Source organism: Zonotrichia albicollis, chromosome 1 (genome assembly GCF_047830755.1).
Source record: "Zonotrichia albicollis isolate bZonAlb1 chromosome 1, bZonAlb1.hap1, whole genome shotgun sequence".
Classification (NCBI taxonomy): Eukaryota; Metazoa; Chordata; class Aves; order Passeriformes; family Passerellidae; genus Zonotrichia; species Zonotrichia albicollis.
In genome coordinates, this window is record NC_133819.1 from 123136440 (window position 1) to 123156619 (window position 20180).

A 20180-nucleotide genomic window follows, 5' to 3' on the forward strand; every position below is an offset into this window, starting at 1 on the left:
CCAAGTGCCACTCCTGGAGAAGAAGGGTGGTTCACTTCAGTGTATTGTGCACTTCAGAGTGCTGTGTGCAGTTCTGAGCCTTCGGTTTGGGAAGGGCATTGAGACACTTCAGTGTGTCCAGAGAAGGCAACGAGGCTGGTGAGGGGCTGGGAACACAAACCCTGTGAGGAACAGCTGAGGGAGCTGGGGGTGTTCAGCCTGGAGAAAAGGAGGCTCAGAGGTGACCATATCACTCTACAACTCCCTGAAAGGTGGCTGTAGCCATGTGGGGATTGGTCTCTTCCTCCAGGCAGCAACTGACAGAACCAGAGGGCACAGTCTCAAGCTGCACCAAGAAAAATATAAGTTGGATATTAGGGAAAAAGTTTTTTATGGAAAGAGTGATAAAGTTCTGAAATGAATGCCCTGCCTGGGGAGGCGATGGAGTCACCAGCCCTGGATGTGTTTAGAAAAAGACTGGATATGGCACTTGATGCCATGGTTTAGTAGAGGTGTTAGGGCTGGGTTGGACTTAATGATCTTGAAGGTCTCTTCCAGTCTAGTCATTCTGGGAATTCTGGGAATTCAGTGTGTTGGGATGTACTCCATCCCCAGCGTGCCTGGGTTTATGTGACAACTGCCTCAAAAATGGGTTAAAGTGTGGTGAGAGGGGGAACTCAGAGAGCCTAAATTGCAAAAGGGATATAGTAGCCCTGTTACACAAGACTGCAGGTTTAATTCAAAGGCATGTTGAGCCCACACTTCTGTGTCTGACACCTTTATCTCGCTCATAATAACATCACTGTTGAGGTGAAGTGATTGTGGAATTCACCTGCATTTTCCTTGTACATTTTATTGCCTGCTCCTTTAGAAATTCAGTAATCATTCGGCAGAGAGCCTGGTAGCAAAACCAGACCGATAAACTGAAAGTTGGCCATTATATTTGGTTTGCTTGCACATGAGCAAACAGCACAAAAAGCAGCAGCAATACACAGTCCAGTGAGAAAATGGCAATTTTAAGAGCAAACAAGTACATAAAGAAGTAAAAGCAAGAGAGATGAAAAAGGAGTTCTGCAAAGAGGCAGCAAAGGAAAATTCTTGCTGTGTGGAGGTCCTAAAGATCTGTCTGTCTGAGGCCTGACAGCCCTGCAGAGCTGAAGCACATCTTTTTGTTGACTCTGCCATGGGATGGTCATCTCAGACAGAGCAAGCTGCTGGGATCAGAATTCCTGTAGGATTTCTCAGGACACTTGTCAGGTTTCATTAGTCAATGTCCTTGCTGCATGGCATGAATCCACATGCAGGTCCATGGGAAGTGGCTAATGAAGGTTTTTAAGTTTCAATTAGCAGCCTGACAATGGAAAAGCAATATGTGGATAGAAGAGCTCTCAGCTGCTTGCAGAGAAGAAAAGGGAAGTACTCCTTGTGGTCTCAACAAGGAAGAACAAAAAGTGTGGGGGATATCTGTTCTGACATCTGGTTTGTGTTGCTGCAAGTCATCCCTGCACAGCCTTCCCTGTGGGCTGGGGTGACCTGAGGCTGTTCAGAACTGTGGCTGTGGTTTGTCACAGGTTTAAGCGACAATACTTTTGGGGTTTGGGTTTTGTCCTGCTGCTTGTGTCACAAATAGTTTGCATAATAATCATCAGTGAGCAAGTGGGAAGTACAAAATTATCATTATCCTCAGGAGAGAGAGAGTATCATTTTGAGGCATTCCCAGAGCTCAGGAGGACCAGATTTCCATTGGTGTGCCCAGAGCTCCTGTAAGAGTAACTACACCTGGGCTGTTTTACACATGGAAATCCTGGACAGGTCATTGAGTATCACTTCCCATTTCACATCTAGAGCTCCCCAGACATGTGTGACTGTGAGCAGTGCTGAGGCAGCAGGTCCCCTTCATCCCAGAGGTGATGGACGTGCTGTGCATGTGCATGTGGTGTTTACCTTGGGCAGGAGCAGACTTCAGGACACACAGGTCTTGTTGTGATGGTCTTGGTAAGGAGAGAAAACATTTGAGTCTCAGCTTTAGTATCTTCTCCACAAAGCACTCACTGAGGCCAATTTGCTGATCAAAATCTACACAGAAGCCCACAAACATGAATTAACTATCTTCACCGAATATTCAGGCTTGATTTTTCAGCAAGTAACTGTTTGAGGAGAACATTTAATGGATATTAAAATTCTTCTAATTCTGAATGAATGATTCCCACAGGTTGAGATTTACTGTGAATTTAGCTGCTTCTTCAGCTCATGAGCTTTTAACAAGTAACATGCAGCTTTCCCTACATTATTTGTTTTTCACTTTTAATCAAGTAGGGCCTTAACTTAGGACCAAACTAGGGGCATGACAAAGAATTTCTGTGCTGGAATCCGACCCTGCATTAATATATATGTTGTTTTCTTTCTCCAAGAGATGGAATTATAAATAGTCTGAGAGAAGCATTGACTACTGAGTGTATGATTTCTAGTCGTCATGTGTGCTGTGTTCTGGTACATGGTGTAGCTGACAGATGCTTTGAACTCTGGTAGTCAGAGAGACACTCAAATCTTCACTCATGGTTTTGTGCCTTCTCAAGATGTAGGGAGCATGTTGGGGCATGATGGCAGATGGTGAAATTTATGATGGTTCAGAAAATGTTAAATATGCTTTTTTTGGGCTAAGGACATCCTGACAATTAATTACTCTTGAGTAAAATTCTAACATGAGGCATTAACTGGACTACAGTTACTGTCAAGTCCATATAGTTTCAGCTGTGAAGTATTTCACAATGCTGTGGTCTGACAAATTACATTTCTTCCGTGCTGGGATGCTGCTGATACCATTTGGGAGTTTTGTCTCTCTACTTTGTGGAAAAAAAAAAAATCTCAAGTTGCTAAGGAGGACAAGTTTAATTGATTTTCTAAAAGCTTTAAGCGGAGGCATGGGCCACAGGCTTGGGCAAAGTTCACTGGTTATCATGCCATACAAGATATTTCTCTGGGGGTTTAATATTCTTTCCTACCAAAACATCTAAAGCACTTCAAAAGGTTTATTTCTTCTAACAAGCCTGGATGTGGGTTTGTTTGTTTGTTTGTTTGTGTGGTTTGGTTTTTTTTTTCCAAATAGTAAAATTTGAATGGCGCTGCAGGTATATGACATATAACAGCCTGGGGCTAGAAAAAATACAAAAATATTGATGCAGAACTGTGCAGAGTTGTTATGTCCAAAGGATATCTGCTTGTGGAGTTTAGCAGGGCAGATAGTATTTGCTTTGCTTCTCTGTTGATTTTCCTTCCTGGCCTTGAGGGGCCCCAGAGAAAGTGAAGAGCATTGGTGTTTCTCAACCCTCTTAATACAGACATACCCAAAATGATTTGTCTAAAATTTCCATGGCACTGCAGAGAAGTGACCCCAAAGCACTCCACTTGCACCCTCAACATATTCTGCCTAGGCAAGAAGAGAGAAAGACATCACTGGTGACAGTGAACTCAGTTTCAAGTCCTGCCTTGGGCCCAGGGGTCAGATATGGGAGACATGCTCTGCCTGTGATAAGACAGCATCTAGCAGAAAGCTGAGACAGGTTTTCTTTCTTCAGCTTTCCCAGGTAGGAATGTGGGCTTGGATCTTGCACTGGATCCCTTCTTCTCCACCCAGGCAGCTCCACAGCAGCGCTTGTCACGCCTCAGGGTAACAGAGCGACTTGTTTATCTGCTGCAATGAGCACTGCTGAGTCTTCAGAGGAGTGGAATTACATTCTGCATGGTGACTTGGGCTGCAGCCATGTTACTAAACATTGGCTAAAATTTCCCCTGCTTGTTGCCCTCACTTTATCCCCCATCAGTGGGAGCAATGTAAGGGGCAGTAACACAGAAAAATCTGCAGAAAATGTTGGCATTTTATCCACTCTGTCGTCTTGCTGTCTTCAGCTGGATGGCATGGTGTTGCAAATATTGTAAATATTAGCCTATGCTTGTGATGTTCTCCCTGTTGGTTCTTCTGGCAAAGCTTTGGTTATTTATTTTTGTAGGGGCGGGTAAGACAACAAACCCTTTTGCTTCCATTCAGCAGCAGACAACTCCATTTATTCAAAATTTAACTTTAAAAAGAGATCAAACACAGTGTCTGGGTTCCTTAGGATTTTTGGTGCTTGATTTTGAGAGCCAGTGAGAAAGACTGTCATGTTTCTGGTTTCACAGAAGCTGCAGCTATTGCTGGCACAGCTCTGAGCGGGGTAGCTCGGCCTGGGTGCACGTGGGGTGAGGAGCAGCTGCAGAGCCAGAGAGGGGCTGCCAACCTGGGGACAAGGATGTGGTGGATTTTAAGCCCTTGTACATAATGGCAGTTTGAAATCTTTTGTTTAGAAAGTTTAAGGGACAGGAAGCTGGGTGCATGGTCAGTAAGTGGAGTAACAACCTGTTACTGCACTTACAGACCATGCACCCACCTACCCTGTGGATCTGTGCCACTCCCATGGTTTTCAGAGGTTACACAGTCTGATCTCCTGCCATTCACGACCTGTGCAATTTGTGTCATCAGGGGAATTGTTTGGACAGAGGAAATATGTTCAATTAGGAGAACAGAATTCCTTCAGGACAAAAATGGCTGTATATTGTCTCTTCTCAACGCTGCAAAAGAGAGGATATAAATTAAATATTTAATGTGAAGTAAGAAATTTTAGATAAACAAAAACAGGTGCATTTCTGCTGGTACATTGAAATCAGTTCCTTTCCTAGAATCTGCAAACCCACACTCCTCTAACTCACACATGCACAAAATCCACCCCCTTGCTTTCAGCGAGTCCTCACAAGACCTGGGAGCTGCAAGAATGGCTCCTGGAAGTGGCAAAGCTGGGTGAGGACAGGTCCTTTCAGTCACTAACCTGCTGTATAACAACTGCTCTGGGCTCTAACTAAACTTTGTCCATTGCACTGTGGCCCTGGATTTTTAAAGCAGGTGCTAAAAAGAAGGCACCAGGGTGGCATGTGGAACATGATCCCATATGCCATCCATTCCCTTGGAGATGTTAAAAGAGACTGAGGGGGAGCTAAAGCATAAAAACAGCTTCTTTGCAGTGGTCACAGTTAACATGTCTGTATGATAAAACTAGGGTGAAAGGAAGGAAGGAGGTGTGCAAAGCCGATACTGATGGAAACCCTATTACTTAGGCAATGTTATTCAAGAACAATTTATCTGTGAGAAAATATGACACTTGTAATGTAGCCAAGTCCTTAGCAAGCTGTAGAGGCAGCTGCACAGTCTTGCCTGAGGCATTGAGCATGCCATCTGAGCAAGTTACAAGGAAATCTCTTTAAATAAAAAGGGGGGGAAAAAAGCAGTTCATTAATATTAGGCACTCTGTGTCCTGCCAGAATGCTTGCTTTTCATATCAAGGCTCTGATTCTTCAGAAGTACTTTTTTGTCCTCTTTTGGATTGCTGACCAATTCAGTGGAGAGAACGTGTAAGGAAGCCAAAATCATATTCACTCATGAAGTATCTTTGAAACAGAGCTGTCTGGATTGTCCTATATTTGAAAGACTCTTTCATGGGTACATGGTGTGTGATTCAGCCACAAGCAGAATGAGGTTCCTCTTGTGAAACTGCAGATTTCTGCAACGTCTTCATCTGAACTATCTCTCAGCGCACCCTGCAATAATCAATGCAGAGAAACAAACAACTACACAACTGAAGTGTTTTGGATATCCATGTAATCAAAGGTGATTTGTGCCTGAAGACTGCCATCTTCCTTCTTTTGGCAGTAGAGATGCCTTTAGACATCTACTGTAAAGTTAGGGGAAATTAATCCCAGCACAAAAGTATGCATCATTTTATAAAGGTTAGCTCAGGTAGTCTGGATGGCCACCAGGCATCCAAATCCTGCATTCTCAGCTTTTCTTTTTGCATTGCCTGTGACAGATTCTCAGTTTTCTACTGAAATTCCTCCTTTTCCCCAAAGTACCATCATATTTTCTTAATTTTTTCTCTCATCCTACCTGCAGGTGCAGACAGCAGAATACCCTTTGAATAGCACCCAGCAGTACAGCAGCCTCCTAAACTGAGTGTGTCCAACAGCCACAAGGTGAGTTCTGTAGTAAATCTCAGCATACTGGGTGTTGATAAATAGCATGACAGAGCAGCTGGTTGGGATTTTTGGATTAATGTTTTTTATTAGAAAATGACAGTTCACAGAAGTAAAAAGGATTAGTGGGAGCATAGTTGTTCCAAAGAAGTTTTCCCAGTGGAGCCTTTTGGTTTGTGATTCTGAGAGAGAGAGTGAGCTTGATCAGCTACTAGGAGTAGCCCTGGTTCATGTCCTGAGAGACCTCTAGTTAGATCTGGAGGCTGAATTTAGCTCTCCCATGCAAGAAGAATCCACTCTATTGAGAGTAGAAAAGGGAAACATCTTATGTAAAACTTTGGGAGGTGTCAGCATAATTTGTAGCTTAAATGAGTACAACTGTTCCCTGTAAAAATATGAAAGAGAAAACTGTTCCTGTCCAGGAGACCTCAGGAGAAGTCTCCTAAGGCCTCCTGAGGTTTGTTAGGAGATTAACAAATTTAAATGCACTTCATGCTTGTTAATGCAAGAGAGATAAGTAGTAGGGTTTCAACTTTGACTTATATAAACTAATTACTTTAAAAAAAATCCAGATAGTTAATAAAAATTATTATAGTGTTTAGATAGGTTCAGTTATAAGCGAAATACAGTTTCCACTGTGATTTTTTTTTTCTTTTTTGCTGCAGAACACCCATGTTTCTCTGTTATTTCTCAGAAACTCTTACTGAATGTAAGAGAAATGACCTTGGAAAAGTAAAGGAGACACTGAAATTATTTCAAAACTTTTTTGTTTTTCATGGTGGGAATATGTTCTGTTTCTAACACACACAGTGCTTTGCAGTGAGATCCTGCCTAGCTGGAGATGCACACAAATGCTGGCAACGCTTTCTGTTGCAAGAGAGGACAGGAACAACAGTTTGTAATTCATAAAATCATAGAATGGTTTGGGTTGGAAGAGATCTTCAAGATTATCTGGTTCCAACACCCCTTCCCTCCGTAGGGACACTTTACACTGGACCAGTTTGCTCAGAGTTCCACCCAGCCTGGCCTTGAGCATTTCCAGGGATGGGGAATCCAAAACTTTTCTGGACTGCCTGTTTCAGTGCTCCACTACCTCATAGGGAAGACTTTCTTCCTAATCTAAACCTACACTCTTTTATTTTGGATCCATTTGCCCTTCTCCTGTCACTGCATGCCCTAGTCCATAGCCCCTCTCTGGCTCTCTTGTAGGCCCCATTGGTAGTGGAAGGCTTCTGTAAGATTTCCCTGGAGTCCTCTCCAGGCTGATGAACATCAAGTCTCCCAGTCTGTCTTCATAGGAGAAGTGTCTCAGCCCTCTGATCATTTTTGTGGACTCCTCTGGACTCCCTCCAGCAGGCCCACATCCTTTTTTCATTGAGGACCTCAGATGCAGCATTCCAGGTGGGATTGCATGAGGGCAGAGAGGCAGAATAACCTCTCTTGACCTGCTGGCCACTCTGCTTTTGGTAGGCTTTCTGGGCTGCAAGCACACATTGTTGGGTCATGTTGAGCTTCTCATCAACCAACACCCCCAAATCCTTCTTCTCAGGGCTGCTCTCAATCCATTTTCCACCCAGCTTGTACTTGTGCTTGGGATCCTCCCTACCCATGTGCAGGACCTTGTACTTGAGCATTGTCTTGCCCTAAGCAATCCAGGTGGTGTGAGTTGTCTTTGGAATAAATGAGGTGGAATACTATAACAGTGCCAGATTTAAAGTTGTTTGGGAGTTTTTTGTAAACATACTAGTGGCCTTATTTTGACTGGTAGGTAGCCAATAGCCACTTCAGTTAGCATTCAGTGCTATAATTAGCTATAAAGAGTTTTGACAGGATCAATAATTCACCCATTGATCTTTTACATTCATTATTTTGCATCTAAAGGGTGCCTAAGCATTAATCAGAAAATTATTTACTGAGATGATGTCTTGTGAAATCACTGTCTGCCTCCTAAAAGGTGAGGGAAGGAAATGTTAAATGGATTTCGGGTGAGTTACTGATGATCCCTTGTCTGGGGCTGGCAGGACCCAGTGGCAGAGAAGTGCCTGCTACCCTTCCAGCACTGATTTCAGCCAGTGCCATGCTCTCTTTAGGCACCTGCTGATCTGTATAAATTTCCAGGGCTATCCCACACAGTTCTCTGCTTCAAGGCTTTTGGCAAGATCACCCATCCTTCTGAGAGCTTTGTTTGTGGGACAGTGTGGGAGAGCTGGGGGTGCAGGGTGACAGCGTCTGCCGCCTCAAGTGCATAAATAGCCCAGATGAAGACAAAAGGCAGGTGGCAAATTAGGACATAAACTTTGGTCTGTGGGAGTTCCCTGTGTGTCCGAATGACACAGCTAATCATTGGGAATTTGTCCCCTTGCCATCCTCACTCCTTGGCTAGCACCCACCCTCAGTCTGCTGCAGTTTTGCAAGTCATTCACTGTTTGTCCTGCACCAGTATCTCACAGAGCCGGTGCCATTGGGTATAAAAAGGTCTCAATATGCAGACAAGAGATTCAGACAGAGAAGAGACACAGACAGAAAAGCAGCCATGGTTGCAGCAGGGGCTGTGACCTCCTGCCACGGGCAATATGCAGGCTGATCCCAGCCTGGAGGCAGCAGCTGACACTGGCAAGCCAAAGCCAGCCTGTCTGAGGCCACCTACCCCAATTTAAATTTGATCTACCTTGCTACATTTTAATTAAGGAAAGCAGCTTCCATGCTAGTATCTCTGTACCAGATCACACTGTACAGTTATTTTCATCGTCCTGGGAAAATGGTTGTGTGCTCTGCACAAACCTTCAGCCACCAGGAAAACCTTTTTTTTTTCCCCAGGGCCCCTACCTTTCCAAATAAGACCAAATAAGTAGAAAGCTAGTTAGTAAGAAAAAAATGAATATGAAACTAGGAAATATGTTTTGGAAAAAGACAAATAGCTGAATAGCAGCTAAATTCCAACTGTAGCATATCTGTCATTCTCCCAAAGACCTTTGGAAACATGCCTGCTTCATGCAAGCTGGATTTGTATTTCAGGGAATGCATGTGCACTACTACTGTGCTAAAAATAAACATCTGCTGTACCAGGTCCACTGGCTTAGTACATCCAACTTCTCTGAACCCTCCCACCTGTGCTTTTTGCCTTTGGAGATAGCAGGATTGAGTTCTTGAAATATTTTTGCTGTTTAAATAATGCTGAATCATGTGTCAATTAAGACAGGAAGAGCTTTCTGCAGGTTTTAAGACTGACTTGTATCACTTTGGGTTGAGCCAGTAATTAATTTGAAACAGGATTGCACACGTGCAAGTTGTTGGCTTAGGTATCTCAGTTTCTGAGGGAATGAGAGAGGGAAGGGATTGCAGAAACGAGAGCTGACAATGCCGTGTCATGGCTCCCCTCTCTTCCTCCCTCTCTTTCTAGTTTCACACTGCAGATTAACTGAGTAAACATCTGATGTGTGGCATCCTGCACCTATGCCCAGCAAAGCTGCTCTGATTATACTTTCCCAGCTTTTCGTAGGAGTCAAATGTCCACTCTGGGGTTGATGGTGAAAATCTCTTTTTACAGCCAACCTTGGAAAAAACCTCCTGGTCTTTTTTGGTGAGGAGAAAGATGGTTTTATAACCGCAATAATTTTATTGCCATTTTAAAAGTTGAAATTTAAATGAAGATCAAAGGGAGTAGCACAACTAATCTTAATGGAGATTTGTTGTCATTTTTAAAATTGTAATTGTAATTTTTTCTATTGTACAATTTGGGTTACTTTCCTTCATCTTGAGTACTGAATAATACTGTAATATTGTTGTACACACATCATATGTGAAAGCAGAAATGTTAACTTATGCAGGTATTCTTGAATTTTCTGAGAAAAAAGTTCAGACCACAGTACAAACTGACTACCCGACAGTATGGAGACTGGATTTGATAATCACAGGAGCTTGGATCAGAAACTTAATGCTTGAGCCATACGAAACATGCTGCTCCAGCTATCTTCTCTACAAAGCTGCAACTTTGGTGAGACAAAGATTCCAGTCTTCCAGTTTTGAGAAGAAAATAAAATGTAGCTGTTTTTCAGACAAACAGCCTTTCATAGTTTTTTGCTTGTACTGAAAACTTGGCTGAAGGTGAGGACAGCTTCAGAGATAAATGTGCTCTGTTGCCATTTGTACAGTCTGATTATATAGCATGGCAAAGAGAAGACTTGCATTAAATTTAAACTACATATATTTGTATCTGACACGCTTACATTTTTTAACTTCCTTGGCAACATTAGGCAGCAATTATTTCTGTAATTTTACAGTGATGGGGAAGTTCAGAATCATTAATTTAAACTTCTTCAAACTGTGAGACACTGGAGACAAGTCTTCCAGTTTTGAGAAGAAAATCAAATCTAGCTGTTCTCCAGACAAGCAACCTTTCATAGTTTTTTACTTTTATAATTAGCAGTTGTGTATAGGGTGGAATACACATGAAAATTAAAAGTTAATTTAGTCACATGCTTGTATTTTATGCAAAGGCAGAAAGGCACCCAAGCATTATAGATCTGTTAAATATCCAAGGGAAGTTACATTGTGTCAGTTTTTGAAGCAAAGTTTAGCTGTTTAGTCTGTAAAGTCCTCAAGATAAGGGGTTTTCAAGATTTTCTTTCAATTTTTGTTTAAGTAGTTTATTTCAAATTGTTCCCTCGAAGTATTTCCAACACAAGAGCTGCAACATAGGTTTGCTGCCTGACAACAGAACTGATTGAAATACAAATGGAGCTGTCACTGTTCAAGTTGAGTGAGACATAAAAAGGAAACAAATGACATGAATGATGAAAACTAGCTCAGCTTGTAAAGCAGTTCTGTTATTGTTAATGTAAGATGTTGTTATTGCAGGCAGTTTACAGCACCTTGTGTTCTCCATCTTTACATATTTGTTTCTTATCTTTAAAAACCTCTAGCCTGCATTTACGTAGCTCCCTGAGCACAATTGCTCTTAAACTTACTTTTGGTTTCTGCTGTTGGGAGTAGTGACGGTGACAATAGAAACAGCTCCAATGTTTTCCTTTATGATCTACCAGAGGATATTCAGCTCTTCAGGCAGTGCTTGCTTGTTGCATCACACATACATGAACCACAAATTGATGGAGCTTGGCACTTTAACTTCAGGAATACTGCACCAATTTAAATGACATGAAGGGTGAAGGGATGTGAGAAGCAGTTGTAATAATCCTGACAGCAGTTGAGGACCAAATAAAAAGTCTGGGTAACTACAGAGCTGCTACTCTGACATTAGTGTACAATGAGGAGCTGTGTAATACTGTAGCAGATACAGATTTTAGGAATTATGATTAAAAGCTTCCACTTCTGAGCTATGAACCAGAGTGCACATTACTAGCAATGACATGGCTTAGTTTTTATGGAATGCCAGCATTATTCACCAATAAGACTTTGATCTAAAAGAAGGGAACATCGTTTTTTTTGTTTGTTTTCAGTTAACAACTATGACATGACAGAGAAACACTTTTTGCTGAACCAACAAGCCTTGATGTGAGCTGGGGAAAGCAACCCAGAGACTTCAGCATGGAGAAGACTTGGAATTTCATTGCAGGAACAGCAGACTCGAGAAAAAGCTTTGGGAGGATCTGTGCCATGTTAGCCCTTCTGAAGGGTAGGGAGAAAGGGCACAAGGAGCCCCACTGAGCTCCCTGGGGTAGGGCAGGAGGAAAGAAGTGACTTTTCTAATCACAACCTGATTGAAGATGGTGGTTAAAGCCATGAGGCAGGTTTGATAAATCTGTCCAAGCAGTTTTTCCACCAGGTCACTGGAAAACAGCTGAAGCCTTTACTCTTGGTAAAAGGCCTCTTTGAAACAGGGCTGCCAAGGGGCTGCAGCCCCCTAGCCCAGCAGAAACCCCACTCTTCTTCTTTCATAAATCTTTCTTGAATTACTCTGGGTGTCCTACTCTGACTTCAGCATATGCAAGGATTTAAAAGACATTTTGAAGGAGGTTTTTAAATAAAAAGCATAAAGCAAATTCTAAATGTTTGAAATTCAGTGTGAGAAGCATGGAAAAATTTAGCCAGCTATCGACGTTTGATAACCTTGGCTAAATAGGGCACTACCTAACCCCTATTGCCTGCCATAACACCTTAGGCACAGGACCCCAGGAGAAGTTTGAACTGGGGAAAATAACTGAAGGAACAGGTACAGGGAGACAGCTGTGGATTGCACTGGAACGGTCCCTGTCAGACTGTTTTATGTGTTCAATAATGATCTTGTCACAGACAGTACTTGTCTGTTAATGGAATTTGCTGATGCCGTGGTTTTAGGACAGAGAGGATTCCTACAAGAAAATGAAGAGATGACTGTGATAAATCAATAATAGAAATAGGATTGGGTTTAACACTATGAAGTGCTAGCTCCTGTGTTTAAGGAAGAGTAACAGCACTTTCTTGAAATATGACAGAAGTTCATCTGGTGAAAATTACAGATTAAAAAATAGTCAGAAGGATCTGTGGTAATCATGGGGAAAAATAGTCACTTAGGGCACCAAAACACATCAAATATTTCCCTTCCAGCAGAGATTTACATAGGAATTAGCTCCACAGCGGTACATTCCACTATACACCCCTCTGCAAGGCACTGGTGAGACCTTTCCTGCAGACTCATTGTTGTCATGGTCACACATAATCAAGTATTATGAACTCACATTACAATACTTGCAGAAAACAGAATTACCATTATATTAATGATGTTTTAGAACATATTAAAAATATGTTACTTTACTCAGCAAAATGAATTGCTTTCTAGTAATGCCTCAAGGGTACAAAGGCCAGAGAGGGAAGGAAATACTTAAACTAAAGAACAGGGCAGTCATTGCACTAAATGCATATATATAACAGAAAGAAGTTCCTGACAGAGAAATTAGGATTTCGATCCTCTAGTCAGAGTAGTAGGGCCCAAATTCCTACCCCTTGCTCCCCAATATCAGTGTTTGATAATGATAGGCAAAGAGATGCAATGTTTTAGAAGCTGTCTTAGATGCCCAGAATAAAGATTTTGTCATTAAATACCAAACATTATTTCATTAAAGTTCAATAGCAACAGCTGCCCTGACAGCTCATCACTGGTTTTGTCAGTGAAATACCACCCACATGGGAAGTCTTGGAGAGGTCTAAGATGGGTGCCCTTCCCAATAGTGCAATCTACTGGATTTTCATGGTGAGGGTGGGGACAGGAGTAATATTAATATGCCAATAACTTGATTGCAGTGCTCAATTGCATCCACAAATGATGTAAATGTAGACATTTCCAATTAATGAAGCTACACTCACTGAAAAGGGCTGGTAACATCTGTTAGCAGTGCAATGCCCAGGATATGGAGCATACTGGCTGTGCCCAGTAAAGGGCCTTGCTGCAAACACACAGCTCATCTTCTGCCCTGCAGAGGTTGCACCTTGCTGGAAACTTAGGCATGAGCTACGAGCCATCTTCAAGCTTGTAACAGGACATCGTTTTTTAATCTAGCCTACTTGTCTCCTCTTCCCTAAGAAAAGAAGCAGAAAGGATCTCTTTGTCCAAGGCCTGACCCCTCTAGACATCCTGTCTTTCTTAAAATAACTCTTGTTGTACCCCGATTAAGGAAGTTTATCTTCTCCAGATCCTGTTACACGTGGTGCTGGTGTAACCCAATGCACAAAAATGTATTATCCTTTATTTTTGTGTATGCACCTGAGTGTGCGTGTGTGCACTGACCTTTTAAATGATTTTCTTTGATTTACTGGTAATTAGTTACATGAATATACACCAGTATCTGAATTCAGTAAATAAGCAGCCTTAAAAAACAATGGAAAGATAAAAATGCCATACACTCAGACGTCTTTTGGCTCAATGGATTCACTGAATGCCCCATTTCTGGCCAACAAGCATATAAATCTACCTACTAAAGAAAACTTCAGTTCTAATGAGGAGCTATTAGGGAGCAGCAGAAACAAACACCTTTTCCAATATTGCTCTGTTTTCCTGAGGTCTGATGTAGCATTATCAATGGGACTGCAGGGGTACATGTTTGCTATGTGGGTGTGTTGGAAGGAAAAGGGAAGTTATTATGGTGGGAAAATTGCACTATTTTGGGTTGTTTTGAGGTTTCACTGGCATGAATTCAAGTAGTTCTTACAAATACTCTCCTCAATATATTCCTACTTTTTTATTTTGATAGAAAAAGTTTAAGCAACTTCACCTTCATTAAGAATGTCACCTGGAAGAAGTAATCAAAATACCTTCAATTTTCAATATTATAATGAGGTAACAAGTACATAGCTGATTTTACAGGTTAGGATGAATAGTTAGTATTCAGATTAATTTAGATAACATGTACAAGATAAGGCTGAGTTGGGAGGGGTTCTGAACAACCTGGTGTTGTGGAAGATATCCCTGTCCATGGCAGAGGGATTGGAACTACATGACATTTAAGGTCCCTTCCAAATCAACCCATTCTAGCATTCTAAGATGGCATCAAGATCAAGGACTTCGGGAAACATTAATTTATGGCCCCAATGGCACAGATTTACTGGATGATTCTTGGAGTCTTAATGGTCTTTATTGGTGTTGCAGATTATAGAACTGTTATGTGCAGGGAGATGTCCTATGGAAATACTGCAAGACAGTTTACAAGATATTGTGTACTTGTTTCTTAACAGAGAATTTGTTCTGGAAGTGGAAAACAAAATACAATTATAAGCTCTTTGAAATGACGGGATTTCTTTTAAGCCTTTTTGACTACTTTTTGTTTTCTCTTCCTTGTTCCTTCTTTTATATTTTATGAACTTGAATAGAGTGATAAAGAAGATATAAAGCAATTCCATTTCAATTATTACACTTTTTTTGCAGGATCAAAGGGTAGAATTTTATACTGGGAAATGTCATATTTACTAAAATTATTCACTCTACAGTATTTATTTTCCTCAATTGTTAATGGTGATTACTGTTGGGGTGATTGTCTGAATACTGTTTACTCCATCTACCCCCATGTAATAACATGAATCTGTTTCACAGTTCCTGGCCAAGAAGTCAGTTAATAAAAACCTGCAGCTGCCTCAAATTTCACTATTTCCTGTAGGGGGATACAGTATTGGTAAATGAAGGTGGTATAGAATGTAATCTTATCCCCTGAAGTGTTGCAGCTGAACCAATTATTAAAGATTAGGAGCAGGCCTGATGTTAACAGGCCACAGCTGTAGCCAATAAGAAGAATGTTATAAAAGAGTGGATTGGTGGGAACTGGAGTCAGCTGGCTGCTGCAAGGACCAGGAAGAGTCAGCACCTGGAGGAGCTGCCTACAAGAAACATCAGTAGGTGTGAAACTCTGGCAATATGGAACCCTTGCAACGTAATGATAATAGAAGTCTTGCGCTGTAATAACAACAATTTCCAAACAGCAAATCTAGCCCTCCGAGTCTTCCCAAGCAAACAGAAAGCATATCTGTTCCAATAGAAGCATCAGCCCAGTGGGTTGGGGGATGCTTTACATGAGGATGGCTGTGTGTGCTGACTCCAGGGGGACCAAACCTCCCTCACGGAGCAGCGGTGCTGGTGACTCCCTCCCTGCTTCCACTTGCTGCTGGGCTGCCTCAGAACAGCAGAAGGATTCTCCTCCGTTTATCCCCTATACATCACTTGCTTATTTAGCCTGAAGCACCCTTCCTTCCCATCTGTGAGGCTGCATATGTCTAAGGTCAGCTAAGGAAATTCTGTTCTCTATTAATGAAAGCTGTTTTAAAACAAACCCACCATGTGTAAAAAAAAAAAAAAAAAAAAAAAAAAAAAAGAGAGAGTTGAGAAAGGCTAAAAGGCTATAAAATCTCAAAATGGATATTCATCCTATTTTTCACCCTCAATTAAAAAAAAACATTTTGTAAAGAGAGTATTTTCCTCCTGGGACTTTGTTGCTTCCATCAGAAGGGACAAATTAAGATTGCTGTATGGGTGAAAAGCTGTATCCACAAATGACGTAGATTACAGAACAACTCAGCAACCTCCAGATTTAATTCTGACAGGCAGGAGCAGGTGCATGCCATGAAGTGCAACTTGGAAAGATAACCCCACATGACTATTAATTTACATTTGATAGTTGTAAGATAAAGTAAGGGTTAATTAAGGAACTTCCAGAAGGGGCACAGGATGTTCAGGTGAAAGGTAGAGCAAGGAATATGTATGCAGAAATAGGCCAACTGGTTTATGTTATTTTATTTTTCATTGAGACCTTCGAGTGATTGTAAAGCTCTATAGGGAAATGTGCTCTGTGATGACCTGAGTGTTATGGCAAATACCTTAGAGGCTGAGGCACTGGATTACCATATCCTGCTGTGAGAGCATTGGAAGTTAGGATGGTGCCTTGTAGACTGAGTACAAGGCAGGCATGCTTTGCAGTATTGCATTATGAAGCTTTGAAAAAATATGCTTTTCACCACAGGCAAGCTTGACAAAATGGACAGTACCCAATAAAGTCTTTATTTAAACTTCTTCCATTCCTTTCCTACCGTTTTCTTTCTGCTAGCCATAATCTCACCAGGGTAAAGTAGAATGAACATTCCTACTTTTGCTGGTTTAACTTGTCTCTTATACATCATATCTGCTCATTAATTTTGCTGTTAGCAGTAATAACGTGGGCAGATGATCTACTGCATCATCAGACAGAGCTCCCATTTGGGAAAGGAAGAGTTTGCTTTGCTTTGATTCCATCTTTTTCCTCCCCCCTCAGGAATTATTAAGTCAGTAGGAATGTAAAAAAAATTAGTAAACCCTGATGCAGAAGAGAAATTTCTGTTTGCAATATTTTATGGCTGTGTGGTTTTATTTTGCTCTGCTAAAAATCCAAAATAACTACACCTTCTCAGGAAGTAGAAAAGACTGTTCTTGTTAGCCAGGGAGTTGGATGGCTCTTTGACCAAAAACAAGCCTTGGATCTTCTAGGCTGTTGTTTCCTCCTTCCTGATGAATACCTCCTTCCCTTTCTCATTTGTTCTCAGGCATTGCAGCCCTCCACATTGCACCATCTGCGCTGCACATGCTGATTTGTGTTGCTGGAAATAAGAGAGATTCTTGATGTTGTGGGGAGAACTACATTTTATAGCCCCCCTGGTCATCTCTCAGGTGACATCTCTGCTCCTCTGTTCCACCTCTGGTGGAAGTTCATAACCTGTCCAGAAAGGGAGACTAATTGGTTGGGTTTGTAGTGACTTTCTAGCTGTGATATTGAACAGGCACAACACAGCTTCACACTTGGAGATTTTTGAAGGTGCTAGAAGTGGCTCAGACCCACCTGAGTCAGCATCAAAGGGAAGCTTATTATTACACTTCCTCTCATTTAAATCTACTGCTTTTTGACACAAGCTTATGAAGAAAGGCACATCTCTTACCCCAACCTCTTGGCCAGAAGGAACACGCTGTTCTGTTGCTTTTCTTCCTTTCTTTCCCTTTCTCCTGCCATGGGATGACTGGTTGCCACTGTATTTACTCCCAGTCTGGCCACAGGTTCTGCCTTTAGAGATTAACAAAAGACAGTGATTCTTCTGAGGTAGAGAATTTTATCTTCTCCTGTCCCCTTGCTCTGTGGAGGGATGGAATGCAAGAAAATAAAGATAGTGCAGAAGGTAGTCTCATACCTGACGAGTTGCAGCTGTACTCATAACCAAAGATTAGGAACAGGCCTGCCCTTAATAGTCCCCAGCTGTGTCCAATAAGAAGATGAGTGCTACAAAAGAGTGGGTTAGTTAGGTGAGGAGAGTTGGAGTTTGTTGTGCTGTGAAGGGAGATGCGGTTTGTTGTCTGTACTGTGAGGAAGGGGGAGTCAGTGCTGTGAGGAGGTGACCATGAGAAATCACCAAGAAGGTAGGGGACTTTTACAATAAGATGACAACATTGCTCTCCCTTTGTCTGACTGTTGGTTTTACATTGCCAAAGTTTTGGGCCAAAAATGAGTTTGAGTATTTGTGTGGATGTTTTCAGTATCTCTGTGTTGCTCAGATTCAGGTAGTGAGGCAGGTTGATGGGTATCCTGAGTGTCAAGGCACAAGATACTCCAAGGAATTTGGGGGAGCTGGAACATTAGTACATCTTCAGTTCCCATGTTATCTAGATTTTCTTCCTCTCTGGCCCTCAGTGGGCAACAGCACACACCCCTCTTATGCTCAGTACCAAGGGAAAAACACTGCTTTGGCGCTGGACTGACCAGCTTTTCCCTGTGTCAGTGTCCTCCACAGCAAACAGGGCTTAGCACTCAAACACTGTGCATCTCCAACAACTCATGTGTGAAACATTTGATGTTTATTGGAATTTTCCAGTTCTTTGGTACCTCTGCATTCCCTCTTAAGAAAGAGCTACCGGGGAAAATTCACAGCCATGAAAATTTGTTGTGTGATGCTTCTCTACCTGCTTTATACAGGACTAAAATTTTCCAGCATTCTTTTGTCATCCTTTATTCACGAATGAAAAACACCTTTGTTACAAAGTGGATCAGTTCAGTCAAGTTCCTTAATGACAGGTCTTTCTTCCTATGTATAAATAGTTCCCATAGTGTCAGACTTAAATGTTCAGGCTTGTTTGTTTATTCAGGGCCTGGGTCAAATGCCTGCCTTTGCATCAGCTACTAGTACAAGGGTTACACTTTAATGTTGATTTTGGTTGTTTTGGCATTACTCAAAGATTTAAAGATAGCTCCCTATTTTTTTCTTAATAAGTAATAAATTTTAAAAATCAGTGTGTCATGACTAGGCTTGAAACCATAAGGCTACATGTCATGTTAAGAACAAGGCAAATTTTTCTGTTGTATTAAGAGAGATTTGGCAGAAAATAAACCCCCTTGCATTCCAGCTGGTTCTCAGATATCAGAGGGGCTGGGGGTGGCTGGGCTTGGGTTTTGAGCGCTAAGCACCAGAAGTGCGGAGCCAACTGGCTCTGTAAATCCAGCCACATTCTCTGAGACTACCACAATTATAGATTCACAAATGGTGCCATAAAATCCAGGTCTGCTCATTGCAAGTGAACTCTCCCAGCTGATTAGAAGTCTGGTCATGTTCAATACCTCTCATGGGCAGGTGCAAAGTAGCTTGTTGAGAAACAGAAATGCAGGTTTTTATTGGATTGTCAGTGATAAAGATACTGTTTGCAGAGACACGTGTGAATATACAAAATATGAGTAATGCAGCCAGCAAAAAATGCTGTAAATTGAGAGATGGCTCCATAGTGCTGAAGGCATGATCACCACAAGGCTGTTTTCTGAATTTCCCAAGGAAGCATCCAGTATAGGTGACTGCTTGAGTCATACCCAGTGAGTGTCCTTATGGGAGAGGAGATTGGTGCAGTTAACCATCCCAGGATACCAAGATGAAATCTTTGACCTCCCTTTACATTGAAACTACATTTATATTGTTTTGGGTTTTCTTTTTTTTTTTTTGAGGGGAAAATGAAATATTACAGTTTATGTGATTTCATATTTAGGTGGAGTTTGAATGGCTTTAGTCATACATGCAAAGCATGTACAGGTTTTACTTAATTTGCATATGCCAGAGTATGAAAAGTAATGTGTTTTTGTGTCAATGGAACAAAGTTCACCTTTCAGTCACCATTTGGGTTATTTCTTCGGCTCAGTTCCTGTTAGCTGCATGGTTTTAAACAGAGCATGACCACAACACTTCTGCACCACCCCATCCTTTGTTCCATGTCTCTCTCAGGGCAGAACATCAAGTTTCCTTTGTGCTCCTGCACCTAAGGCATGCAGTCTGTTTCTGGTGAACCATAACTAAGGCTTGCACGCCTTCTTGATGAACTTTTTTTCATCAGGATTTTCTCTACACTCCTATATGTTGGAGAAATCAGGTTCTGTAATAGTCTTCCAAAACAGTTCAGGAATTGAAATATGAATGGCGATACCTCAGCTGATGTTGTTGTCTGTGACATCCTGGGACTGGACAGATTCTTTCTACTATTGTATTTAGTGAACAGTAAAAGGAGCAATGCCTTTAGTTTGATTAACTGTCATATATAGACACCTTTAGTAGGAGTTTATTTTATGAAGGAATATACAGTGATTGGTTTTGGAACATCAGACCAAAATATTGAAGTTTCACGAAACACAGCCAAAGCCTGAGAGCTCAGTCAGACCATAAAGAATCACCCCTGT

The 20180-nt window shown here is 41.6% G+C and overlaps 1 long non-coding RNA gene across 2 annotated transcripts in view; it reads left to right on the forward strand.

Moving 5' to 3' along the window:
- The first annotated feature begins 5025 nt into the window (after nt 1-5025).
- Nucleotides 5026-20180, forward strand: part of LOC113459496 (uncharacterized) — a 36903-nt gene continuing 21748 nt past the window's right edge. The window contains exons 1-3 of one of the 2 annotated variants that reach the window (XR_012582856.1): nt 5026-5674; nt 5957-6036; nt 11493-13717. This is a non-coding gene — a long non-coding RNA (uncharacterized LOC113459496). Of the gene's footprint in view, nt 5675-5956; nt 6037-11492; nt 13718-20180 lie in introns of those variants that run through there. The other variant, XR_003381355.2, reaches the window with a different exon arrangement.